The following is an 8,276-nucleotide window of genomic DNA, read 5'->3' as shown; positions in this document are numbered from 1 at the left end:
AAACAACAATGGTGGTATTAGAGGTGTTATCAGAGACTCTAATGGAGATTATCACACTACTCCACCAGAAGCTGTTCTACATCAAATGCAAAGAGATAAAAATGAAATAGCAGCTACTAAGTGAATCACTGCATCTATGTGTGATATCTGAATAATTATTGATGTTAAAGGTTGTATGTGATGTTTATAGAAATTGTATATAATATGTATTTGTATAAAATATCAATAAAAATATATCATTGTCGAATAAAAATGTATCCATCACAATTATATTATACTTGTGTATAGGTATCAGATAAGAATTGTATTGTATTGAATATTATATTGTATTGAACGTGGATTAGGGTAGAGGGTTAGGGGGTGGGAGCGCGGCGGTAGTAATAGGGGAATGCTCCTTTGGATCTAGAGTTTCTGGTTCGTAGTGTTGGGGCTGTAGTTTTTGGGGTTAGTGGTGTTGGCTTTTTTGCATTCCGTACTAGTTTATTATGCATTTATCTTTTGTGTTTGTTATACTGTTAATTTGTTTTGTGTATCATACTAGTTTGTATTCGCTTACTTTTTGTATTTGTTATACTGTTATTGGTCCTAAGCCGGGGGGTTTATCGAAAACAGCTTCTCTACTTCTCTTGAGGTAGTGGTATGATCTGCGTACACTCTACCCTCCCCAGATCCCCAGATCCCACTAGGTGGGAATACACTGATATTTTGTTGTTATCAATACTAAAGATTAAGACTTTTTTAAAAATAAGAGCCCCTCAAAAAACATAAAAATAAAAGAAGCAACAGCAGAAAAAAGAGTAGCAAAAAAAAAAAAAGATTTAAAAAAAAGAAAGAGAAGCAACAACTAAAAAGAGTAAATACAAAACTATATTTGATGTTTAAAAGATAGAAGAGTAATTTCTTTTCTAAAACTAAAGTTGCAAAAAATAAGAAACTAGCGAAAGAAAAGGATCAGCAAAAGTGCAAAACAGAACAGGCGAAATTCAACGGCCAACTTCAGTCAACAAGGGCTGCAAATTGGCACACATAACGGGTGTGTTTGGTACGAAGGAAAATATTTTTCATCAAAAATATTTCATATTTTTTTAGAAAATATTTTCTTTAAAAACAAGTTGATTTCCTACTTATTTTTCTATGTTTGGTTAGTGGATAGAAAATATTTTTCGGAAAATATTTTGTAATATTTGGTTGGAAAATGAAAAAATAATTTTTAAAAATACATTTTAATCTTTATCTAAAGTATAAAAATACATTTTAAAAAAATATTTTTTGATCTCAAAAAATATTTTTTGGGGTGTGTTCGATATGAAGGAGGAGAAATACTTTCTAAAAAAATAAGTTTTTCTTACTTATATTTAGGGGTGAGCATTTAGTTTGTTCGATTTAATTGTTGAATATCGTTATGATTTTTTGGTTTTCGGATTGATGAAAATAACAATCATAACCAAACCAAAATTATTTCGGTTTGGTTCGATTTTTACAGATTCGGTTCGTTTATTTCGTATTTTTATTTCGATTTTGAAGATTAAAGTTGGTGAGCATTTAAAATTGGTGATTTTTCTAGAAAAATAATCTTTTTTCAAACTTATTTTCATTCTCAAATATAATTAATTCAACACGAATGAAATAATCATAAATATCGACTTCGCCGAGTCATCACCGTTAGCGTGACGACAATGACCGCACGCGACAGTGACTGTCGACGGCAGTGACAAACTGAGCAAACGACTGCAACTGTCGTTGGCAATGTTGAAATTTCAAATGAACTGAGGATGTATGAGCGTCGTTACAGCCTTCACGTTACTATTACGGTCAAAAGCAAAACAACATATTAGGATTTAGGTTTACTAAATGATTATAATTTATATATTTATATGTTATATTAGATTATATTATATTTTTAATAAATTTACATATAATATGAAATATATATATATATATATATATAAATTATAATATATTATTTATATAATTTTGATTTTTTGGTTTATCCGATTTTTTTTTTGAAATTTCGAAAACCAAACCTTTTAACCAAATTTCTAAAATTTGAACCAAAATCAATCCGGAAAATCGAAAAACCAAATCAAAACTAAATTTCGATTCGTTTTTTCGATTTTTTCTATTTAAACTAAAATATGCCCAACCCTACTTATATTTGTGTGTTCGTTATGCAAATTGGATAAGTATATGTTTTCTAAAAGTATTTGTATATATTTAACAAAAAGACTGAGAACGAATATGATAAAAAGGTTAGGATAAGAAAAAAAATTTGAATGGTAGGGGTTGGGGGTGGGGGTGGGGTGGGGGGTTGGTGTGGGGGTGAGGGTTGGGGTGGGAGATTGAGGGTTGGAGTAGGAATGGGTGATTTTGAGAGTTGTATGAATATTTCAATTTAATTATGATGTTGAAAGAGAGTTTTGAAAAATGTTTTCCTTACTTTTTGAAGGGAAGTCATTTTCCTTAGTTTTGAGGAAAATGAGTTGATTTCAAAAATATTTTTCAAAACCTGTAAGCCAACCAAACAGGAGAAAACTGAAAAACATTTTTCAGAAAATATTTTCCTTTGTACCAAACACACCCAACGTACGGGATGCACATGACTCACAAAGCAGCTATTTTTATTTAAATATACTTAAGGCCTTTAATTATGAATTAACTGAAGGTATGGGTCATAATTATTAGCCCGCATGACCCATTTGACCTTAACAACAATTTCATTGAATTGCCCCCGTATAGAAATTAATGATGTTGAGTTTAATTATTCTACCTTTTATCTTACATATAATAATGCGTAGGTTCCCTTATAACTTAAATGTATATTAGTTGTGCAAGTTTAAAATTGTAATCTAATAGAATAGATATCATGACTCGTCACCAAATGAATATGTGGTATCAGTTTATATCTATTGCATTGTAGTTTCTATTACTCCTTACTAGTACTAACAAATTGGTTAGTTTCTTAGTATTATCATTGTCAATGGATAGGATGTTGTGACGATGTTCAACTTCCATCACTATAAGCATATTCAAGCACTAGACTGGACTTTGGAATGAACATGGGCGAAGAAAGAAGTGATATGGAACATGATGGAATATCAAACAATAGAGCAAGAAGATTGTTCAGAATTTTTTTTTTCTTTTAAAAAAACTTCTCAGTTGCTGCATGAGGGATTCCGTAGTTGTTGATTTACTATCTGGAACACATAACAGTTAACGGAGTGCAAATTGTTTCAAGGAAGGAGTGATCAGCTCATGGAGGCAAGATCCACAAGTTGTTCTTTGTTCATTCCTATTAATTCACAGTTGGTTCTGTGGAAGCAATTTTTGAAATGGTTTTTTTCTTCCCTTGTACCAGTCTTGAACTCGTGACCAAGTGGTGTGGAGAGATGTCCAACAACCACTTGGAACAAGAGTGACTGATATTTTTAAAATGGTTTTGACTTCCAAAGAAGTTCACCTTAAAGGCTCCAGGTCCTGGTTATACGGGTCATGAGTAAGACACGATTTTTGTTATTAACAATTCGATAATTACTATAAGTATTAAGTTCTAACTATGTATGTGGTTGAGTGACAGTAACTTGGGATGTCACATGCACATACTCACAATTTTGTGCTCAATAAACTCGTATGGTGTCTCCCTCTCAGCTATCTATAATGATACCATTATACCGTGCTCAACATGCACTTGTGGTTGCCTGAAGAATGACACTCATCATGGAATTGTATTAGAGTAAGTCTTGAAAAAAATCACATTATGATGAATTCTTGTGATCTGGCATGACATATGGCATCCCAATGGATGAATATTTGTGGAGAGATTTGGTTTAAATTACTTGCTTACCGAACGACGAAGGTGTTGATTATCAAATTATCGTATGAGAAAGCCTAATTGCAGGGCTTCAAATGTAAATCAATCTCTATATGCATTTTTTTATCCGTGAAATTAAAAATATTCAAACTAGTCATAGGTTCAGCATGCATCTTTCTATTGTACGTATTATTGAGAATTTTCCAACTTATAAATCAGAGGCAGAGCCAGACTTTAAAGTCTGGGGGTTCGCAACACTATTCACTATTTCACTTCACCCACATCTTGAAACATCGACGATGAACGCTATTCACTTCACCCTCATGTTTTTTAAGCCTTTCTATGCCTTTGTTCCAACTTCGAAAACCTTCCGTTGTGAAAGATTCACTCACTTTTTTGCCAAATCGACGATGAACACTACTGCGTTGTAATCACAATTCACAAAATACGAAAAATATATGTTGAAATAGAATTACAGAAACAATTCATACTAAAACACTTCAACCCAAAATCTAATCACAATTTATTGGTCGTGACTCATGAATTCCGATGCAAAACTATGAGACTAGCAATAAGCAATCTAGCATCTGCAAAAACTGAAAGAGAAATGAAAATCACATTACATACCTTGGAAGAGCAGCAAAAGTGCAATTTGGGAAAATAATAACCCGTTTGATGTTTCTTGTTCGAAGAGACGAAGAGGCAAGAGCCTAATAGACCACAGTGAAAAGGTTTCTGCCGGATGTATTGGAATTTTGGTAAAGTTTTTTTCTCCTTTCTTTAATAATTATGGGTCCAATAATAATTAATTTTATTTTTCTTTTTTGTTTTGTTTTATAAAAAAGTGTAAAAGTGTGAATGTTTGACCTTATAATATTTAGTTTTGTTTTTGTTTTTTATTTTATTTTTATAAAAAAGTGTAAAAGTGTGTGAATGTTTACTTAGCAAAATGTGATTAGTGGAGTTTGAACCCCATCTTCGCCTAGAAAGCTGATACACCTACCACTGGACCAACGGACTACATAGTATGTGGATTCGGACATATCTAATTATATACGTTTTTCGAATTTTTTATTTACAAATATAGAATCTACGCAAAAGCTAGTGGGTTCGACTAGGGGTGTGCATCGGTCGGTTCGGTTCGGTTTTACGTGTTATTGGTTCGGTTTATCGATTTTTAATTTTTAAATATGTAAAACCAATAACCAACCAATAAGATATTTTCTTATTGGTTTCGGTTTATCGATTTTTGATCCTTAACGGTTCGATTTTCGGTTTAACCAATAAGAAAATACTTATAAAATAGAAATAGTAACAACTAACATAAAAAAATGAAATTTTAATTACCGTCAAAATCTATGCAGCATTTTAGTTTACAAGAATCTTCAAACTTGAACTGAATGTTAGTTAGGAAAAAAATTGAATCCTAATTGTTGGAAGCTATAAATGCTTCAAGGCTTTTATTACGATAATAGCCGAACTTTATATTGTGCCTTTGTTGTCCTGAATAGGTTAATACTTTGTGAATCACTAAATTATAAATTAGTAATGCATATAATCTATATACATACACATATCTATATATATATAGAGAGAGAGGAGAGATAGATAGATAGCTAAAGAGAGAGAGATATATTTAAATATATAACATAAATAGGGATAAAACAATAACTTAGTGTATCGTTATTGGGTTATCGGTTTAACCGATAACCCAATAAGCTAAAACCGATACCGAACCGTTTATCCAATAAAATTTTTTATAAAACCAATAAAAAACTGTTAACCCGATAACCCAATACCAATAATCCAATAACATTTTTATCGGTTCGGTTTATCGATCAATTCGATTTTTGCACAGTCCTAAGTTCGACCGAACCCCCATACAATACACTAGCTCCGCCCCTGCTTATAATAAGGTTAGGTTCCACTCAGCAAAATAAAGTCCAGTGGATATTATTCCCATGTTATGATTTGGCCCTGTTTTTACTTTATCATCATCTGTATATGCATTATAATCTAGTTACAGTAAAATGTATCTTTTTTCTTTCAATTTTTGTCACAATTTCTATTTAAAAAAATGATTATTTACTTCCTGATCCTTATTTCTTTTCTTCTCGTAGTCAAGACGAATCACATCTACCTTGAGGCCTCGGAGAAGACGTTTCTCCTTTAGTTCAGTGTACAAGTCATATGTGACCTATAATAATTCATTGGCATTTGAAACTGAACTACAAGGAGTATTTGAGGGTGAATGTCACTATAACCAACTTCAACTACAACATGAATTACATGCTATGAACTTAGTTTCCAACGTTCCAACTTCGACAACCTCGCTTAGCTATTTAACTTAATTACAAGTCATTAACTCCTTGTGGAGCAATAAGTAAGCTCTCTTTATATTGTAAAATACTTTATTGATAAATACGTAATATGACTAATCTCCTTGAATTATTACAAATGACATTGCTATGCTTCGGTGTCGATCTGAAATTCTATAACGATCTGCTCATGCAAGCCGTTTCCAGTCTGAGCTGCTTTTCGACAAGGATTTTCGACTTTTTCATTTGAAAATGGGTGGGCTTTTCCACACAGAGTTCTTTTCAATGGTGATAGCTGTGTAATGTCACAACCTGATTCATATCTGTATCTGTCAAATACTGGTACCATATGAAAGGTTCTTGGCTAAAGCTAGTGGTGCTCTCCGCGACATGTTTCTTTGCGTTTGAAGAGTTGTATGTCTGGACAATCTTATGACTGTGGGTATGCTCAGGGGCGGAGCTAGGGTGTTGTATGGGAGTTCGGCTGAACCAACTAACTTTTGTGCAGATCCTATATTTGTAAATAAAAAAATTTGAAAAACGTATATAATTATATATGTCCGAATCCACATACAATGTAGTCTGTTGGTCCAGTGGTAGCTTCCCAGGCCGAAGATGGGGTTCAAACTCCACTAATTACATTTTGCTAAGTAAACATTCACACACTTTTATACTTTTTTATAAAAACAAAATAAAAAACAAAAACAAAACTAAGTATTATTAGGCTTGCTCTTAGCCTTTTACAACGGTCAACATTCACACTTTTACACTTTTTTATAAAAACAAAACAAAAAAGAAAAACAAAATTAATTATTATTGGACCCATAATTATTAAAGAAAGGAGAAAAAAACTTTACCAAAATCCCAATACATCCGGCAGAAACCTTTTCACTTTGGTCAATTAGGCTCTTGCCTCTTCGTTTCTTCGAACAAGAAACGTCAAACGAGTTATTATTTCTCCAAATTGCACTTTTGCTGCTCTTCCAAGGCTTGTAATGTGGTTTTCATTTCTCTTTCAATTTTCGCAGATGCTAGATTGTTTATTGCTAGTTTCATAGTTTTGCATCGGAATTCATTAGTCACGACCAATAAATTGTGATTAGATTTTCCAATTTGCTTTAGATTTTGGGTTGAAGTGTTTTAGTATGAATTGTTTCTGTAATTCTGTTGCAACATATATTTTTCCTATTTTGTGAATTGTGATTGCAACACAGTAGTGTTCATCGTTGATATGAAAAAAAAGTGAGTGAATCTTTCACAACGGAAGGTTTTTGAAGTTGGAACAAAGGTATAGAAAGGCTTAAAAAATATGTGGGTGAAGTGAATAGTGTTCATCATCGATGTTTCAAGATGTGGGTGAAGTGAAATAGTGAATAGTGTTCCGAACCCTCAAACTTTAAAGTCTGACTGCGCCTCTGGGTATGCTTCTTAAGTTCACAGTGATCTCAAGGTTGTATGAGAATAAATACCATTAAGAAATAGACAGAGTTAATTAGTATATGAGATGCGTGCAACACAAGATGCACATACTACATAGGGATGCACATAATGCGTACAAGATGCACGTATTGCACACAAAATGCACGGATAGCGCATGAAATATATGTGTGACTCACGCGTAACCTATTTTTTTATTAAATATTTGGGTCTTATTAATCAACTAGTAAATGTATCTGCACTTCGCACGATTAAAGAATAATTATTATATCTAAAAAATAATCAATAAATAAATAATAAACTAAATAAAGGTCAATCTATAGTATCTCTCTTTTTAGTTCTAATCTTGAAATTAAAAAGATATTAACACTGTTTTTTCAACTATAAAATGAATTATTTACACTTTGACAGAACAAAAAAGATTGATGATGTTGGTAAAATTTTAGAGGCTTCGAAACCTGCAAGACAATAACATCAAATGACACTGATCAGTCACATTAGCTAACAATCTAGTCATACATTGATCGAAAAATTCTTAAATTTATAATTAGAAAATCTGGTGATTAATAGTAACGATTGTAGCTTGTTATATTGGCTATTGGACTGATCTCCATCAACTGATTCTTTATTCATAGGTGATAAACTTTTATTTTTTTAAAAAATAATTAAATGAAAAGAACAACACATTTTTCTCCAGAAATATTAAGTTGTCT

The 8,276-nt window shown here is 32.1% G+C and overlaps 1 pseudogene; it reads left to right on the top strand.

The window, feature by feature from the left end:
* Positions 1–3,489: 3,489 nt before the first annotated feature.
* Positions 3,490–6,479, top strand: LOC107851988 (annotated as a pseudogene).
* Positions 6,480–8,276: the final 1,797 nt, after the last annotated feature.

This window comes from Capsicum annuum, chromosome 12, assembly GCF_002878395.1.
Source record: "Capsicum annuum cultivar UCD-10X-F1 chromosome 12, UCD10Xv1.1, whole genome shotgun sequence".
NCBI lineage: Eukaryota > Viridiplantae > Streptophyta > Magnoliopsida > Solanales > Solanaceae > Capsicum > Capsicum annuum.
The sequence above is the reverse complement of the archived record's forward strand: the minus strand, read 5'-3'. Positions and strand labels throughout refer to the sequence as shown.